This window comes from Rutilus rutilus, assembly GCF_951802725.1.
Source record: "Rutilus rutilus genome assembly, chromosome: 15".
Lineage (NCBI taxonomy): Eukaryota > Metazoa > Chordata > Actinopteri > Cypriniformes > Leuciscidae > Rutilus > Rutilus rutilus.
In genome coordinates this window covers 38,011,213-38,031,807 of record NC_140220.1, presented here as the reverse complement: position 1 = coordinate 38,031,807, position 20,595 = coordinate 38,011,213, and the positions used below count along the sequence as shown (strand labels likewise).

The window sequence follows — 20,595 nt, the reverse complement described above, 5'->3', positions numbered from 1 at the left end:
GACTGACTCCATAACCTGTCAATAAACAAACAGTGCACAGTTCTGAGGACATTTTATCATCCAAATTAATTATATTCATCATCATTAGGAATAAAGTCGTGTTTTATGCAAGGCGTTTCAATCATGCGAAAAAACGCGACTCTCGTTTAGGTGTCACATTACGCCTCTGTATGTTGTTTTGCATTAAACAAAATGACTTAAAGCACAGTAATGATTATATAGATAAAATAAAACATACACAAACCTGAATTTCACAGAGGAAATGCACCAATTCTGTGACGACGAAAAGAGAAGTTATCTGGACTGGAGAGAATTCAGACAGCGCGCGCTCACTCAACCGTTGAGTTGTGTCAGGTCAGAGGGTGGGGGAGGGGTGCATTGTTTTAATTGAATAAACTTACTCAGTTTCTTAAAAGTGTTAAATATATTAATAATATTGATTTGAATTAAGTAACATTTTTGTTTCTTGAAACATCAGTTTTCAGAGATCAGAAATTTCACAAGTGTATTATAAAGAAATAATTGGTTAGTCAAACACTAAATTCTTGAGTGAAATTTTTTTTGATAATATTAACTGTTGGATTTTTAGACAATTATTTTGGTATGTATAACTCAAACAATCAAGTAAACTAAAGTTAAATATTACTGTAATATTTTCTAAGCCACAGAATTATTTTTTAGAGTAGTTTGAAGCGGCTGCACTGCGTGAGCAAGTAACGATTGGCTTCTGTCACGACATGCATTATGAGGTAAATGTTTCACTACATGGCAGTGGATCACAACCCTGTCCTCGAGATCCACTTTCCTGCTGATTTTACCTAAACCTTGATCAAACTCACCTGTCTGTAAATGTCTAGTATGCTGAAGGTGTGGTTTAGTTTTTCAGCACAAACCCGTCCTGCAGCAGTTTCAGTGGGTAAGGTTAGGATGAAGGAGTTAGTGATGGAGAAACTATGGGTACGTCTCAATCAGATCCTAGTTCAGTAGTCAGCGCACTGATCAGGGAGTCGGCCGTTTTAAGAGCCGTCTCAATCACAAAATCCTTCCAGTGCACTGAAACCTTCGCTCCCTAAAAACTCCCACAATGCACTGTGAAAACCGTATTCCCTCATCAGAACATCTGAAGCATGAAACTTAAATCACGTGATCATCTCAGGACACATAATGACACACGACAGATTTTTTAAAATACATATCATTATTTTATTATATTTCAGCAGAAACACACATCACTAGACAGGTAATGAACATAATCGAATTAACTCTCACGCATTCACACGCTCTCACACCACACATCCATTTTCTCACGCACAGAAAAATCGCGAAGCAAAGAGGACACGGAGACCGACAGACTAGACAGAGCAGGTTCTTCTTCTTGATCCCTAGCTGGCGCTTGGTCTGGATTGGCTCCTAATAGGGTTGCGCGATATGCTCCATTTTCATATCGTCCTATCGTCAGCCTGTGAGATCGGCGATACACGATATTATCGTGAGGGGGCGGGGCTTACTTATTTGATTATTAACTTGCTTATTTACTCATCAATTTGCTTGTTTTATTACTTCGTTTTAAATGAGAATCTTTTTCTATTTTGCTAGCAAAGGTGGAGTGTTTATTAATAGGCTAAATCAGGTTATTTCCTGGTATAGTGAGGTAAAAAAAAAAAAAAAGATCCTAATCATTCTTGTATCTGACCATTCTTGTATATTTCAACATGTCAGCGGGAAATTTACGGACACACATGATCCCCTCATGCCGTTACAGATGCAGCATTTTGACTGTAGGCTGCTTCTGCACGAGATCATGAGAACACGTTTTAATTTATTGGGTCAAGAAAGAGTCGGAGTCTGCGATATGTCCTCCTCTGTCTGGATGCACTTCACTTATGCGCACCGCACTTCATAAGCCCAAATAACGCGGGTTTTAAATGCCGGGAGAAATCAGAGGCAAAAATCTAAAAGTCGATCGGTACTTACTTATGACTTGACTCTGATAAAGGAAAATGGGTTAATCCGTTTACATGACCACATGCATTGTCAGTTTATTCAGCATAATCGAGTTAATAACGTGCATGTAAACGCTATCATTCCCTGAAAACGAAAGCAGAAACGGACTGAGCTTTCACTGCATTAACGGCGCGTTCTCTCAGAGACGACGGTGGATATAACGGTAGGCCTATAGCAATTATCTTAATTTACTGGCTAAATATTTCTCTTGTGGACTTACATTATTGACAGTGAAAAAAATAGAAGAATATTTCTTGTTAAACAAGTTTGAAGTTGCTTGTGATTTTCACAGGCAGAGTTCAACAGATGCTTCGTGTAACTTTATTAGGCCTAGGCGGCCTATATAATTTTATTGATATTATTATTATAATTAATATTTTGTAATTGTACTGTTTTTAGTGTTTTTACTGTCATTAAATATTTTGTTAATGTGCTATGGAAACAAAATACTGACGAACAACGATGCCGCGTCTTCATCTTGGCTCTGTATAAGAATGATGCGTCTGTTAAAACAAGCACTCTTGGCAATTTGTGAATGGATCACCTTGCAATTAAATTTCGTTGTGGGATGTAGTTTTTTTTAGTCTGTTTTAAAAATATTTTCTTTGAGGAGTCCTCATACGCGCGCGTCGGTGACGTCGCATGTGTGGTTATGTGATGTCGCAAGTGTGGTTATTGTTATGAATTTAGGCAAGGCAAATATAATTGTAACTATACTAGCGTCATAATAATAATAATGATTTAATACATTAATAGGAAAACGAGACAATTATCGTATTGATATCGTCAAAGGCATCTGCCATCGGCGATATCTCTGTCTATCGTCGATACACGATACTATCGTCTATCGGCACAACCCTAGCTCCTAAGTCCGTACGCTGCTGTGGTTGCCAATGGTTGTCGAATCTCATTTACGAGGCGTTTCCATGCGGGACGATCCAAGGCGGTCGTTCTGGCGTCGTGGATATTTAGTCTACGATTCCTGATGTCCTCCTCAACCTGTTTGAGCCACATTTTCTTTGGTGCCGTTCGCTGGATTCTCCACTGGGAGGGTCGGTTATGCCAGAGGAGTTGGTGTGGTAGTTGGCTCCCACTCATTCTGCAGACATGACCAAACCATCGCAGTCGTCGTTTTTGGATTTGTTCCTCGATCAGAGGTTGTTGTTGGCATCTGTGCCGGATGTCCTCATTTCGAAGGCAATCTCGAAGTGATACTCACAAGATCTGGCGCAGGCATCGCATTTGGAAAACTTCGAGTTTGTTGAGGTCCGCCTTCAGCACCGTCCACGTTTTGGATCCGTAGAGTAGAATCGGCAGGATCAGCGTCCGGAACAGGCGAACCTTGGTCGGGATAGAAACATTGATTCGCTTCCACAGACACCACTTTAGCGAGGCGAATGCTGCGGTTGCTTGGCCAATTCGACTGTGGGTCTCCATCGTAGACGCAACTCTCCTCTCTTCAACCAGTGAGCCCAGGTATTTGAACTTCTGAACTTGCTCAATCTGGATGCCGTCGAGGTTGACGTCAGCCGGTGATCCATCTGTTGTCAGTACCTTCGTTTTGTCAACATTCATTTTTAAACCATATGATTGGGCAACGCCGGCGATCTCGTAGAGAATGTCCGTGGCTTCGGCATCATCCTCGGCCAGCACGCCACTGTCGTCGGCGAACATAAGATCCGTTACTGATGAGCCATTTTCGTTGAACTGGACTCCTCGCCTACCCTCGAAGACTTTCCTCATGATTGCGTCGACAACGATGTTGAAGAGCAGCGGTGAGGCGACGTCTCCCTGGCGTACTCCAGTGCGGATGGTAAGTTCAGCAGATAACTCGTTTCGGATGCGTATTTGGCTTGATGATCCATTGTAGTTTTCCTGCAGGAGCTTGATGACTTTCGATGGGATGTGCTCGGTCTCCAGCGTCGTCCAAAGTGCTTGCTAATCGACGCAGTCGAAGGCGGATCTAAAGTCGATAAAGACGATGACCGTCCACTTTCCACATCGAATTCGCTCCTCCATCACCTGGCGGAGACTGAATATTTGGTCACAGCACCCCCGTTGTGGTCTGAAGCCGGATTGCTCCTCTCTACTCGTTTGCTCACGGTGTTTCTGCAGGCGTGCTTGGATAACTTTCATAAAGACCTTGCCGACGATTGAGAGTAGACTAATGCCACGGTAGTTTTGGCATTCCCGATTGTCGCCTTTCTTAAAAATCGGGATGATGATGGCCTTTTTCCATGTCGTTGGTATTTTCTCCGTACGCCAGATGTTTTGCAGGAGAAGGTGTACTCGCTGGAGAAGAACGTCTCCACCAGCCTTGAACGCTTCTGTGGTAATCGCATCCACACCAGGCGCTTTGCCATTTTTCAAAGTCCGGATGGCCGCCTTTACCTCTACGAGCGTCGGTTCGGCATCGGACATCGCGGCCTCCGGTGGCTCGATTCGTGGCGGCTCCGCCGGAATTCCTTGTGGTGGGTCGTGATTATACAACGTTTCGAAGAACTCCCTCCAACGGTGTAGACGCTCCGTCGATGATCGTACGAAGGTGCCCTCGGCTTTCCGGATGTTGTCGTTCGTTGATTTAGCCTTTCCGCTCAGTCATCGAAGGGTTCGATAAAGCGTGTGGTACTCGTGCTTTGAGGCCGCAACCTCCAAGTCAGCTGCTATTTGGTTCCAGTAAGCCTCTCGTTCTTCTTTCATTTGGCATCGGATGTCCTTATTGAGCCGGCGGTATCGCTCGAAGTCGACCAGCTTCACTCGCTTCCGTTCGTCTACCATACTGAGACACACATCCGATATCCACAGCTGTGTTCGGCGACGAGCGGGAGGGCACAATTCCTTTGCGCATTTCATGATGGCATTTGAAAGCTGTTGTTCTTCGACGTTGACGTCTTCGGATGGAGCCAATGCTGCGAAACGGTTGGATAGTGCTATTTGGAATATACAAGCATTTCCAATCTAGCTTGGCTGATGGACGCGATTTGCTTTTGGTTCTATGTAGTCGAAGCTTGATCACAGCGCGCACAAGGTAATGATCCGATCCACAGTCTGGGCCGCGCATCGAACGGACGTCCTTGAGTGATGATCGGAAACGAGAGTTGATCAGGATGTAATCCAACATCGCGGAGTCGTTGCCAGCTGGATTACGCCACGTAAGTTGGTGTTTCTTTGGATGTTGAAAGTGGCTATTCCCAATGATGTAGCTGTTGGCACTGGCGAAGGACAAGAGGCGCAGACCATTGTCGTTGATCAAACCGTGTCCAAAACAACCCATTGTGTTCTCCCAGCCAGATCGATCAGTGCCAATGTGGGCATTGAAATCTCCAGCCAATATAATCAGTTCGGTCTGCGGAATCGAGTCCAACGTGAGTTGCAGTTGGTTGTAGAAATCATTTTTTGTCGGTTCCGGGTTTGTCTCGGTCGGTGCATAGACGGCGACAAGGTGGGTTTTGATGGTGCCATTGATGGTAAGGACCGCAATTCGATCAGAGATCGGCTGGAACGAGACGACACTCCCGACTGTGCGGCGGGCAACCATGAATCCAACTCCCGCCTCTCGTTTGTCGCCACCTGAGTAGTATAGTGTCATCTGGTCGTCAATAGATGGCGGTTCAACGACCATCTGCCCTGATCCAGTGAGCCGTACTTCCGATAGCGCTGCGATGTCGATTTTGCAGCTCAGCAGCTCCTTAGCAATGATTTCTTTTTGGCCAACATGGTGACCAGTTCGTACATTCCATGCAGCAATTCGAATTTCCATTTTCGGCGTAACGATCTTTCTTTGATTTCTTCGGCCAGTAGCATATTTCTCACCAGCATCCAGGTTCCCCAATGCTGGCGCATCGGCTGCCCCGGATGCAGTAGCATTCATCGTGAAATTTGATTCGTGATTTTCCATCGGTTTCGTGCCTAGTTTCCCTGGTTTCCCAGTTCTGGCCACCTCGGCAGGGCGACCACCTTCCTCCTTTTTCAGCCGGGCTTAGGACCGTCCTTGGCGGAGTTAGCTCTCAGACAGAGCAGGTTACTTATGATATAAAAAAAATCTCAGCTCTCAGATTCTATCAATATTATTATGCAATTTAAACAATAAATGCCGTTTTGGCGCTTGTAAATGTGACGCGACAGATCCCTAGCGGCACGTGACCCGATCATCTCTAGTTAATAGTAAATAAACACGAATGAACAATGTTAAAAGAAATAGTACAACTTACCGAAATGTATATTCCTCATACAGAATATCGATCAATCAGTGTTTTTCAACCACGGAAAGGGTCAATAAAACAGCTGGAGAACAATTATGTCACATAACATTTACCCCAGGAAAGCCATTTAATGAATAGGTTATAGCATGTTAGTTGGCTAGAAAAAAAAAATAGCTATAGAGAGTATTTTGCTAAATATGTGTACCATATTACATATTTATTATATTTTTACTTATATCATTAAATAAAGTTGTTATTATAATAAAAACGCATTATATTTAATTATTTTTTAGTTATATTTAGTTATTTTTAACCTTAAATAATACTACAAGCTGATATGCTTTACAGCATTAGGTGAGTTTTAATGCCTATCTTGTGTACCTAATATTTATCCAAATTAGTCAATATTTGTAACGGTCACCGGCTGGAGTTCCCTTGAGAGCCACCAGAGGGCACTCCACACCAGACTCTCACGTTCACTCACAGACTACATCTCCCATCATTCTCTGCCTGGACTCATCAGCACTCATTATCACATTCACCTGTATCTCATCTTCTTGTTTAGTTCACCCCTTCACTCACTGCAAAGTTTTGTATGTTGTTGCACTGCACTGAGCGTTTTCCTGGTTTTCTTGTCTGTCCCGTGGATTACTCTTGTGCCTCTGACCCATGCCTGTTCTGTTTGTTTGTTTGTTGATTTGTTTGGACTGTCTTCCTGTACTTGACCCTCTGCTTGTTGGATTAAGATTCTGGATAACCCCTTAAATAAAGCTGCATTTGGATCCTCTACGCTCGTGCCTCAGAGCGGTTTGTAACAATATTAAATCAAATCACAAGAACTGAACTGAATTTAAATCCTGAAATTTGTTTCAAGCAATAATAAAAAAAATGTAGCTTACCAGAAATTGTACCATATAAACATTGTAACATGTTGTCACTAAATCTAATAAAATTCAGTTTAGTTACTAAAATGTTTTGAAAATCAATTGTGATGCAAGATTGCAAGATAAAAAAAATTCTGGTCAAACAGTGTAAATACAGCAGAAACTGACCCGAACACACAGAACAACACCTTTACAAACACATTACAAATGTTGTATTGAACATCTAATTTAATAAAGGAAATTAACTAATCATCTAATACCATTAAATATGAAGTGTCTGTATAATATCTGTTATTTTATTAAATCATAGGGTTTTTATGCGCAGCTTGGTTAATCAGGTCAATAAGAGACTATTCAATAAAACTCTTACCTTTTTATTACAAATATGGCATTACAATTATTATTAATATTATATTTACAAATGTATAAAACTTTTAAAAACATATAGAAACATATGTTAGTGATGGCCTTTATTTTTAAGTTAAATATTTTTGATTCTTTTCTGTAAATATTGTTCTTTCAATTTATACTTACAAAAAGTGTGAAATATGTCAAGAACTTGCTGTTGAATTCAGTAATTATGAAGAAAATTATATATTAAATTAATATGTAAAATAATTATTAAAATGATGTCTAATTTAAAAGTAAATAAATATAGACATGGTTCATGAGTTCACTGAGAGAAACAGTGAAAGTTAATTATCCAAGCCCTGCGTAAAACACACAAACAAGCATTACAAAAGCACAAATGATGCAGACACGTCATATTTAATGGTAGATTATATGTAATAACTGCCACTGATGAACACATGTGCAGTGTGTTGATAAAGATTGATCATTATAGATGTTTGGTCATACAGTGACACAGGTTTGCCCAGCAGGAGTTCGCCAGTGTTTCCAGCGCTTCAGAAGAGTCAGTCATTCTGGCAATCAATCGCTTCAGTTGATCAGAGTTTGGAAAAGATCAGAGTTTCTCCATCACTAGTTCTCGGCTTCTAAAGTTCAGTTTGCTGTGCATCTGCGCTAAAGAAATGACATTGGGTTCATGTTATTGGTTTCTCCAACGCTCATGTGAAAAAAACAACAATCCTGACATGTAGGAAAAGCACAGAAAGCCTTTATACATTTATTAATTTAGCAGATGCTATTTGAGTTAATCACTAAACATTTAATTAGAGATTGAGGAAGTAATTATGTCACACACTCCAGTATAGCAGGTGGCGCTAAACACATTTAACATAGACTGAAACCCGCCAGAAAACTAAAAGAAGAAGAAGAGAGATGGGCGGGGTTTATCTGTTGTTGACAACTGAGGTCTCCTGCGCATGCGCGATTCTGAGGAAACACCTGTGAGTCCAAACCGAAAGTAAAGACTCGATTCATTTCTGACGGATGTAAATTCACATTTCGAGGACTTAAAAACTGACATAAATATCACATTACGGTAAGTTAATTTATCAGCTTCTGATATCATCATGTCATGGTATATTATTTGCTATCATATTAAAATCATTTTAGGGAGTTGTGACGCATGTAAAGTGAAGACAAGTTTGAGGAAAAAACTTGACTGACCTGTAAAACTAGTCTAAACAGTTTCTGCTACTGGCGACAGGGATTATACATATCGAGATCTATGATTCTGCTTTTAGTCATAGGCGCAATTTGCGGGCAGTGGCGTTTTCTTGCGGAGGCCAAGGGAAGCCAGGCTTCCTCGCTTTTTCAGAATATAATCGTCATTTAATAAACACTTTTGTTTTCACAGTTTACGTAATCCTTCTGTCATCCCCTCATCGTCTCTCTTCATTCATTACTGAGCGTTTTATGATGTGTAAAACAGCGCCCCTATAAAAGTGACATGGTGAATGAGCGTTGAAAACATGGTACTGCACCCTGTGTCTGTGAGGAGGCCAGGCTGAGTTGGCATCCCTTGATAGAAAAAAAAAAGAATGATTAACCAATCAGGTGACGCTATTGTCACGACACTGCTCCCCTGTGATTGGTCAGGACAGTGTCAAGGGAAGCCATGAACTTGTTGGCATCAGGCCAATCACATCACGTTATCATCGTCAATGAATAAATAGCGGAAGATTTGTTGATTTGTGTTGACATCTTGTTTAGCTAGTTAGCTAAAATTATTAATTGTAATTATGGAGGGTGAAGATTTGGAGTATTTGATAAAAAAATCTTTTACTAAACTGCCTCTACAGCAGCAGTGTGTGAGAGAGAGCGAGAGAGAGAGAGCGCGTCTGGTCTGAACTGCCCATTTAGCGATGTGTTATTTTTTTAATGTGATTATAGTTCTTACTGTTTCTTGCGTGCTTTGATTAAGCAGCATGTGAGTGCACTTTGTTGTTCATTGTTGTGATTGTTTGTGAATAACCGCTATTGTCCTTACATGAGCGTCACACCGATTTAAGGGTGTATTAAATGAAAAAGGTTATCTTCTTGTTGCTTACCGTTGGCGTTTCCTATCTGCGAATGTTTTAATAAAAACACCATGTTTTTTAGAGGACTGTGTGTGTGTGTGTGTGTGTGTGTGAGAGAGAGAGAGAGAGAGAGAGAGAGAGAGCGTCCGTGCTCAAAGTGTTGGATTGTAACAAGCGTAAGTCCCGGTAAGATGATGCTGGGCGCTCTAATAGTTCATCCAAATAGCAACATATAAATGGTAACGTATGATTTTCTGCCCCTACCCCTTAAAACACACAGCTTAGAGGTTGTGTCTTATTGGCTTCCTCAGAAATTTTCCCCACGCCACGCCACTGTTTGCGGGTGGGACATGTCCCCAGTGAGGGCAAAGTGAAGCTTTCTGAACCAGCGACTTTTTCAACACAAGTTTATCGGAAAAGGTTCATTACTCAAAGTTTTTCAAATCAGAGCTCGACGAGGAACTCTGCTGGTGAAAGTGAGGGAAAGCGCTGTTGCAAAATGTTTCACATCCGACCAACGCATTAATCCTAGAAGCAAAAATGAATGAAAGAAGAAATGAATGGACAGATGAATAAGTGAATTAATCAATATATTAAAAAAATACATGACAACAATCTGTTCCATTGCATACTAGTATCTCAAAACAATAAAGAAAACATTTAGCATTGTGGATGTGGACATTTTTCCTGTTCGTAAACAAATAACACTCATGAATAAAGGAAGTACATAAATGCAGGTACACACACACACACACACACACACACGAGTATCATAAATCTGTAGCCTAATACAGACCAACAATATAAAACAGTGTACTTTAGCCCAGGTGGGAAAGGTTTATAGCGGCTCTGTGTTTGATGAACATTATAAGAAGTGCTCTTTAGATTTACTGGTGTCGGGGAGAGGGTAGAGCTTAAAGTGTTTTGAACTGGGATCAGTGCAGTGCTTTGAAACACTGGGAGTATGTAAATGACATTGACATTGCTTTACAGTTTTTTTTTTTTATTATTATTTGTTTTGGTACTATTTTCACAAGTAAGGTGTACATTTTCAAAACTCTTAGTACACAAATCCAAACTGATCAGGCTTATAACAGAGATAGTCTTTTAAAACCTGAAGTAATGCTTTTATTCAGTTGCACATATTTTCAGTCCACATATTGTTTTAAACACAAAATTATTGTAATATGTAATGAGAACATTTGGTTTAATCGCAGAAACACAACAGTATGATCTTTTTTTCAGTTTAGTACTTTTAACAATCAGTTGATTTCATAGCAAACAATACAAGAGATACATATTTCAATTCACCCTTGTTGGTGAATTAATAACAGTAATAAAAGCTACAGATGCCACATTAGAAAAAACACTTACATTATCTAACTTATGTAATCTAGTGTGTTATCAAAAGGTGTGATGAAGTATGACACAGCCATGAGGATTTTATGCCAATCTGTCTCTCTTCTATTGATCCATCTCTTATCAATCTGATGTTACTCTCACTCTCTCTCTCTCTCTCTCTCTCTCTCTCTCTCATTTTTGAGTAAATCTTTGTGTATATTTTTTGTTTTTATTAGTGCCCTTTATAAAAAATAACAATATATGACATTTTAATGTGTTTCTTTGTATACAGTCCTTGAAAATGTCATACGGTAAAACAAAGTGATTTTTAGAAATAAATTAAATTTGATATCCATGACACAGTTAAATACAACCAAGAATGTAATAGTTGATCTGTAAGTATTCTATAACAAGTTGCAAAATATAAACACCTACACAACAAATACTAGATATTTTGTTTTTTAACGACTACAGCATGTCATCTATGGACATTTGTTCTATTTTTTTGCTAGAAATTAGTCAAAAATGCCTTGAAGTAATATATATATATATATCATACTAGCTCTCCTCCATTATTTTCATGAACCATGTAAACAAACAAAGTATTTATTTTTATTTCTTTTAAAATTCAATGTTTTACCATATGACATATTTTGTTTTACCGTATGACATAGTACAATTTCAATGTTTCATTGCATTTTTTATGTAATAAATTGATGTAGGCCAATTCAGAATGATTTCAAAGAAACACAAAGGCATCTCAAGTGAACCTTTTATTAACAGTGGAATATATTTCCCTACACTTGAACATTTCTTTTAGCTCAAAAGATTCATCACTTTTTCACGAAAAACGTATAACAAATAACAGTAACATTGTGAGAATGTGGGAAAACCTCTTTTCCGTGAGATATTGACGCCAAAAATTATCCTTAATTTTGAATTAATGTAAAACGCGTTGCGGCAGCATGCAGACATAGGCGAGACAGCTTGCGTGCCCATTGGCTGCCCTGCAGCAACTGCCGCAGCCTATCGAGAGAGGCCCCTCGTGACGTCAGATCCAATGACTGCGTCACGTCCCGCCGAAACGGGCATGGCTTGGGCCTATAAATATAGCTCGACAGGCTGTAGAATCTGGTTTTTCATCGCCGAAGCGAACCAAAGCGCGTTGCATGCACGGCAAAGATACGCAGTACTCGTTCCCTCTTCTAGAGAGAACCGAGGTTAAGTTAGTAACCGAGTACGTTCTCTTTCGAGAGGTCTCTCTTACTGCTTAATATCTTACGCTAGGGTAACACAGTGTAAAACGCCGTGCGTGCTGAGATCCAACACCAAAGTCCCAAGGGCAAGTGCCCGGGGCTCATATAGTGCATGATCATCAGGGACTCGCAGAGAGTCCAGGAAAGAGGGGCTGGAACAGCATCATTCCTGTAATAAACAGCATCCTATAAGGAACAAATTATATCAAAGTGTTCCACACAGTCAGGGGCGAAAAACTCGGCCTGGTCTGATGAATATTATGGGTCTTACACACTGCCCATAGAGTTATTTAATCGATCAGCGAGCGGCGCTCGAGCAGTTTCAATATTCTGAGCCGATAGCCTCGGGCAGACAGTACTGAATTTTAGACCGAAAGCAGCTTAGCCTACAAGGCGGAAACCTCTAGGTTATAAAACCTTATAAATGTAGACGGAGAGGCCCAGCCTGCCGCCATACAGATATCTTGCAAGGCAATCCCACTAGACCAAGCCCACGATGAGGCCATGCCTCTTGTGTAGTGCGCTCTGACACCTAACGGGCACTACAGGCCCTAAGAAGTGTAAGCCAGCGCTATGGCATCGACTATCCATCTGGCGATAGTCGCAGCTAGTCCCTTAGAACGCCCGTTGAATGAGACAAAGAGCTGCTCCGTCCTTCTGAAGACAGTCGAGCGAGACACATAAGCCCTTAATGCCCTGACCGGGCAAAGGAAGCTCGCGTCCTTCTCCTCATTAGAGACCGGCAGGGCAGACAGGGAAATCATCTGAGCCCTAAACGGTGTGTTGAGGGATTTAGGAACGTACCCCGTGCCTTGGTTTGAGTATGATTTTCGAGTCATTTGGCCCAAATTCCATACACGTCGCGCTCACTGAGAGCGCTTGCAAGTCCCTTATACGCTTTACTGAAGCGAGAGCCAGAAGAAACACTGTCTTGAAAGACAAGTGTTTGATATCTATTGATTGGATTGGCTCGAATGGGGCACCTTTCATGGCTTCCAAAACCGTAGAAAGGTCCCACACAGGGACTGAGGGAGGCCTGGGAGGATTCAGCCTCTTAGCTCCTCTAAGGAAGCGGATAACCTGATCGTTTCTTCCAAGTGACTGGCCAAGCGTCGGTTAGTGAACACTGCTATGGCCTCCACGTAAACCTTGAGCATGGATGGGGTTCTGCCCTTATCCAGTAGCTCTTGCAGGAAGGAAAGAACCTCCGTCACCCCACAGTCTGAGGGTGAAAAGCCACGAGCTGTACACCAGCTGGAGAACACAGACCGTTTCGAGCCATCTAGTAGACGGGGCCCTAGCCTGCGTGATCGTGTTTAACACTCCCACCGGGAGGTTAGCGGGTACTTGTTGATGGCCCACGCATGTAGGGACCAAAGCTCTGGGCAAGGATGCCGGATCGAGCCCTTGGCCTGAGAGAGGAGGTCCCTCCTCACTGGTATCGGCCATGGGGCAGCGCATCGTCAGCTGCATCAGAACAGGGAACCAAGCTTGGTTCTTCCAGAACGGAGCCACAAGTAGCACTGAGCATCCGTTTTCCTTGATTTGCTCTAATACCTGAGGTAGGAGCGTGACGGGGGAAAAGCATAGAGCGGGCAGCGGGGCCAGACGTGGTCCAGCGCATCCATGCTTTTGGAGAAAAACTCCGGACGGAGAGCGTTTCCTGAGACGCAAACAGGTCTACCTTCGCTCTGCCGAAGGTCTTCCACAGCAGTTGGACTGTCTGTGGGTGTAGAGACCATTCTCCTGCCGGATCATTGTTCCTGGACAGTCTGTCTGGTCCCACATTCAGGTGGACTGGCACGTGCGCTGCTCTCAGCAAGCGCAGATTGTGCTGAGCCCAGACCAGGAGGCGTTCCATCAACCAGTAGAGGTTTCGGGACCTGATACCTCCTTGGCGATTTTTATAGGCTACCACCGACATGTTGTCCGAACGGACCAAAACGTGGTGTCCTTTTATCTGGGGACAAAAACGCCTCAGCGCGTTGTCGACTGCCATCATTTCCAAGCAGTTTATGTGTAGAAGCTTTTCCCGTTCTGACCACTGGCCAAAGAACGGTCTGCCCTCGAGCAGCGCTCCCCATACTGAGGAGGAGGCGTCCGTAGACACCACCTTCACACTCGAGGAAGTCCCCAGGCTTACACCTGACCGGTACCAATCGGTCTCTCTCCAAGGTTTCAGAGCTCAGACATCATATACTCTCACAGTTATACCTTTCCCTTCTCTTTGCTAGGTTCTCCTCTCTAGCAGCAGGATCTGCCCTTAGCTTTGCACGGAAACGTGCACCCCTCTCCTTACTAGAAAGAGGCATCTGTAATAATGTGAAAAAATGCTTGAAATAGGCAGAAATATATTATATATGTTAATATTAATTCATAGTAGTGTACAAACTATATATGTGATTAAAACAATTAAGAAATAACTAAATAATTCAGTTAAATGCTCTGTGTCATATGGTATAACAACATGTCATACGGTAAAATCGTTTGTCCGTATGCCATTTTTTGTTTGCCCTTATGTCAGTTTCATGCTTTGTCATTTATAACAGGCAGTTGCTTGGCCACCTCCTTCCACCTTTACCCTTGACTTTTAAACTTTATATTTCACCTGTAAATCAATATTTTTTCAAATTTTAAATGTATTAACCCCTTTTTTGACGTTTGACCATATGACACCCAAATCTGTGACACATGGTAACACACTTGGAAAAGGTGAAATTACCTGAAATTTAGGAGCAAAATCTTAAACTTACTTTCAACTTGACTGGTCTTCAGGGGTCCTCTGAGTGATGTCATCACATGTCACATGACTTAAGTCATTAATATTTAGTTCCAAAATGGCTTCCAAACTTTGTTTTACCATATGACATAGGGAAAATGTGTCTTTGCGGTACAATTTGTTTTAGATACTAATGACATTTCTTAAAGGTCTATGTCACTGATACTTTAATATGCTTAAAGACTTGAAAAAATATGCCAAATCGAAAATGTGATCATTTTTAAACATTTTTAATCATTTGAAATGCAATTGTCTTAAATAAATTTAAGTGAATTCCGTTTGACCGTATGACATTTGACCACATTAATAGTCTAAAAGTTACCTATTTTTAAATTTTTCACACAATTATGAACAGTGAGGAGGACAAATGATGTGAGATTAAAGCATATATATAAGTTTAAACCTATTTTATATAAATATATAATATTTATTGCTCCTGGAAGTGCAAATCAGTGCGGCACGTCACTGACCCACACACACATGGGTGTGCACAAACTTTGAACATAGCGGTGGTGGTTATCATCTAGGATAAATTACTTGTGTAAAATTATTCATTACATTTGGTTTGACTGAAATATCTGCCTAGGAAATCGCCTAGTGTTAATCTGCATTGCTATTTGTACTCGTTGTGAATACGCAGGCCACAAGAAGTAATTAGGTGTTTTTTTGTTTGTTTTTATCACTTTTACTCAGGACATGCTAGCTGGCAACAAGGGATTCCATTCATTATGCTAAGCTAAGCCGACCCTGTCAAACTAAAACAATGCATGCACTGAGACAAAAATGCATTTGCCCACCTATCTAAATGTAGGAAAGAAGGTGAATAAGCCCTATTTCAAAAAACGGTGGAGTGTTCCTTTAAGCGTTTAGGGCTGTCCCTCACAATGAAGCAATTCTTAGAAGAATAAAACAATTGGTCTGGAATATTCCATGACCCTAAAGCTGTTATGCAATAAGCATGCGTGTATAGGCTATCTCATATGCACCACTTACGCTATTTTGACCGTTTCTTGGCCTGCAGGTGTTAAAACCACAGCCCGCTTCTCGTCTCATCACTAACTGTGAGGGTATGGAAGCATATGGGTAGCAAATTTCAATTTGAAATGTAATATGCAAAATGACAATGCAATATGTAAAATGGCAATGCATTTCTGTAATTAAATTTAGATTTTCCCATCATTTGTGCAACTTTTGGTGCAAAATGAAAATGAAAATTCAATTATAAAATGTACATTTGCCATTTCATACACTAGTTTTAATATGTAAATTGAATACATATTTTAATGCTTTATAAGTTGCAAAATTAAAATTAAAATGTATTACAGAAATTATTAGATATGTTTAACATGTTCAAGCAAAAACTGTAGCAAAATTGTAATTTAAATGTTATTTTTTCTTAATTGCATTTACACTCACAGTTAAGACACTTGCGATTGCATTTCCATTAAGTGTCCCACAATGAATGTAGCAAAATTCAATGTGCAATTTGAAAATGCATTCTGAGCTGATCACGTGCCCGCCCCGCCCTGTCAATCAACTGCGTGAAGTTGGCCCTGCCCCAATGCAACTTATAAAGCGTTAAAAATGTATTCAATTTGCATATTAAAACTAGTGTATGAAATGGCAAATGTAAATTATATAATTGAATTTTCATCTTCATTTTGCACCAAACGTTGCACAAATGTATTGGAAAATTTAAATTTAAATACAGAAATGCATTGCCATTTTACATATCGCATTGTCATTTTGAATATTATATTTCAAATTGAAATTTGCTACCCATATGCTTCCATAATATGCTTCCATACGCTTGTGAATGCTGTAACTCACATGGTATTTCAAAACACAAAATTAAAGTGCACTTCTTGTACATAATGCCACTACAAAAATTTAAAACAAATAAAGTGCCCTTTTGTGCATGACATTTCAAAACAACACTAAATTTAAGTGCACCTGTTGTGCATAATGCCACTAGGATATTTAAAACAAATATATATAATGCGCTTTTGTGCAGGATGTCACAGGTAATTTCAAAATCAGTAAAATAAAAAATAGCTGCATAATAGGAAATCAAATGTTGGAAAAGAAAGTGTATTTATAAAAAGGACCCTCCTTTTAGTTTTTTAATAAACAATCCTAAGGTTTCAAACACAATACCTAAACATAAAACAATTCACAAAAGGTGAATCTGGTCCATTATGGAAAAGTTTGCAGCTTTAGTTTTGGTTTCTTCTGCATGAAATATATGGCACAAATAAAAAGTAAAAAAATATGTAGTTGTGTTTCGTGCATACTACTGTATGTTGTCCCTTTGTAACAACAATCAGTGAATACCAGGTTGTTTAGAGGTTTTGTGCCAAAAACACAAGCCTATCAACGGCGTCTGGTTTGAGAGATGCTCGATGGCATGTAACTATATTACCACTGGTACTAAATACCCTTTCCGATGGGGAACTGGTGGCGGGCACACACAGATATTTTTTCGCCACATTTTTCAGGTTTTCATGGTCGGTCCACCACTGCAATGGATTTGCTTCACTGTCAACATTAACAGACTGCAAGTAGGCAGACAACTCTTTTTCAATAAGCTCTCTCTGCGACAGTGTGGCAGAAGATGTTGCTGCAGTTTTAAAGAATCTGCCCAGGGATTTCTTCCTTAGTGGCTCTTCTGGCTGTGATACCGTTGTTGCATCTTGAGGCAGTGAAGCAGCCAACTCAGCTGTGCCCTGGTCAGTCTCATAGAGCATTGCCTCCATCTCGGTTATGGCTCTGCTCTTGATGGCCTCCACCTTTTTTTCTGTGCAGTATGTTATCTTGAACCTGGGATCCACTAAGCCTGCCATGTCCAGCACGTCATTAGTGGAAGGATCAGAATACTTCTCCCTCAGGTAATCCAGGATGGAGGCTTTGATAGACTGGGTCAGTGGGGTGTCATTCTCCTGACGTGCCAAGAGGCTGGACTGGAAGAGATGGAGAACAGGCTTGACATAGGACACTGTGACATAGCTCTCACATAGCTCTCATACTTTGAGTAGACTGCTCGCGCACGCGGCTGTGCGACTCCGTGTATACTTGTGCAAAATTAACGTAAACACAGCCAGTTATGTCTTAAGCGATTAAACGGACAGGAAAAAACATTTTAATTCTTATATTTCAAAAGAGATCCGTGCATGAAAGCAGCTTAATAGATCTCTCGCAGTCTATGATGTCATAGTAAAAAAACAACAGTAGGCTAAAGATGAAGAAAAATCACTCACAATTCTTGAATGGAAAACATTCAGATAATCTTAAATAGGCTACTGAAAGCACTATTTGTTTGTTTGTTATGTTTCTATGCTCCTCTTTATTATTTGCTACTTAGCCTACTTGTATGTTTTGAAGTTATATTAGTTTAAAATTCTTAACATACAACTGTTTTAATTTTTTTTTTCATTTATATATTTTTTTACCTTAATTACCTAAGTAAACTAATGGATTAATAGGGTGGGGAGGGGGGAGGAGTAGATAAAGAATCATTCTGGAATTGGATCAGATTGTGAGGTGACTGAAGATTTCCACCCCTAACATTTACATACTGTGAATCGTTTTTTTTAAATCGAGAATCGTTTTTGAATCGAAAATGCACAAATAAAACTCATGAATAAAGGAAGTAAATAAATGCAGGTACACACACACACACACACACACACACACACACACACACACACACACACACACAAGTATCATAAATCTGTAATTCCGATTTTGAATCGAATCTTGGGCCTAAAAATCGAAATCGAATCGAATTCAAGCCCTGCCACACATGAGCACTGACAGGCCATCAGCTCAACAGGTTTAGTGTGTTTGAGGACAACCTGTAAGCGAAAAAGATATCAATTGTATATTCTCTGTGTTTTAGGATTCAGGCAATCATAGTCACTAATTACTGGAATAAATAATCATTAATTGAATTATGTTGGTTTGCACTGTAGCTAGTGTTTGAATCTTCCTTGGGCTACAGTGTCAAATGTTGGCAAGCTAACTAACTCTACTCTCTGGGATTCTTAATAGGCCGTATTTGTAATAAATTACTGTGTAAATACTTGTTAGAATACACAGTGTGCAGTTGATATAGTGGTACAGTGAACTATTGTCCTGACAGCAACAGTTATGCTGTAAGCCTTTGTAAACTCCAAACAGTGGTCTATTACAATCACTATCTGCATAATTATATATATATATATATATATATATATTTTTTTTCCAATTCCTAGAGAGCAGACACTGTAAACCTTATTACATTGAATCTGATCTCATTCCCCTACACTCAAGTTGTGTGGTCTCTCATTTTTCCTCATAGACCTGAAGCATCTTGCCCTCACAGAAACCTCTCCTGCCTCGTTCTTGTCAAAAAACTGAGAAACAAAACAATTACAACACATGGAATATCAATACACATGCACTTTGATTTTTCCTCAGCAGTGGAAACATCTTATACTGCCTGCTGTTATTTATGGTCATACAGATAAGAGTACATCATTCAAAAGGGAAAATCTGTAACCTTTGGCACTCTAGCGGTTAATAAAAATGCATGCGTCTTGCGGAAGAACATTGTAGCCGGAGCTACTTCTCTATGTTTATGTCTATGGCGAGTCACGCAGGGATGTAGTTACATACTCCAGTCCATACTGATACAAGCCGCCTGGTCTAAAATAGTCCCAATATAAACACTATTATAGGTGTATAACGTAGTGATTCAGGATAAGACAAACACACAGTTTAGGAAATTGATTCATGATGTTATCGCTCATCATATAAATTGTGTAATTTTTTAAAAAAAAAATACAGCAGAGCACGTTAAGTAACATTGTGGTATTTTAAAGTTTCATGTTATATAACAACATACTAGTGTATATGTCGAGCCTGGTAATCACGGGAGAGTACCTAGACACGTACTAATTGTAAGTTACATTTAAATGCTGACAACTAACGTTAACGTTAAAAACTGTGGTAACGCGTTAACTGTTTGGATGTTAGCTAGCGATCCTATAGTAGAGCAACGCTACTTTTGCGTCATCGAAGGGTAACGCCCCTTTTTGGGGGAAAACAAACGGATTCCCCTGAGAACAGAACTCGCTCGCTCCAGACCTGCAAAGTTTCTTGATAGCAAAAATCGCACAAACATACACTCTCTTTGGACTATTCAGACATCTACCACTATCTCGTGGAATCACCAAGTAAGTAGCCTATTTTTTTGGCATTAACACACTCACAGTATGACAAACTAGACGATGAGGCCATGTCAAGAGGAGTCGGTGGTTTACTTGGATCATATTTCACTTGATTTAAGCTATTGACAGTTTTGTTGTCGACTAGCTATAACTTACCGTTACTAGTTAGAAAGACGAAGCTGCTAGCAGCTACGTGATTAAAGTTAGCTCTCACTTGGCTGTTAACTGATTTTACTGTTGAAATAGTGGCAGGCTAGGACTAAAGTGGACTTGGCTGGTTTCTGCTTGTGTCTAGAAAGTGCTAGGACTTTGAAAGTTGTAAAAAGGTTTACAGTGTAACGTTACGGCAAAATATGTATGGGACCTATGTATGGGGCATGTTTTTCATTGTCTCTACCCCACTTAAGGTACGGACTATTTATGTTTTTAGCCTCTGACATGATTGTTCTGATTACAGTGTTTGAGGGTTTCTTACTAGTATAGCTAGTCGTCG

At 40.3% G+C, this 20,595-nt stretch overlaps 2 protein-coding genes across 2 annotated transcripts in view; both read left to right on the top strand.

The window, feature by feature from the left end:
• The window catches only part of LOC311304780 (uncharacterized protein), a gene marked incomplete at its 5' end in the record, with an annotated part of 578,336 nt that overhangs the window by 364,428 nt on the left and 193,313 nt on the right, over window positions 1–20,595 (top strand). The gene's annotated exons all lie outside the window — the stretch shown is intronic.
• The window catches only part of LOC311304840 (protein NLRC3-like), a gene marked incomplete at its 3' end in the record, with an annotated part of 74,664 nt that continues 62,502 nt past the window's right edge, over window positions 8,434–20,595 (top strand). Inside the window, exon 1 of the mRNA XM_084432169.1 lies at window positions 8,434–8,534. The remainder of the gene's footprint in view (window positions 8,535–20,595) is intronic.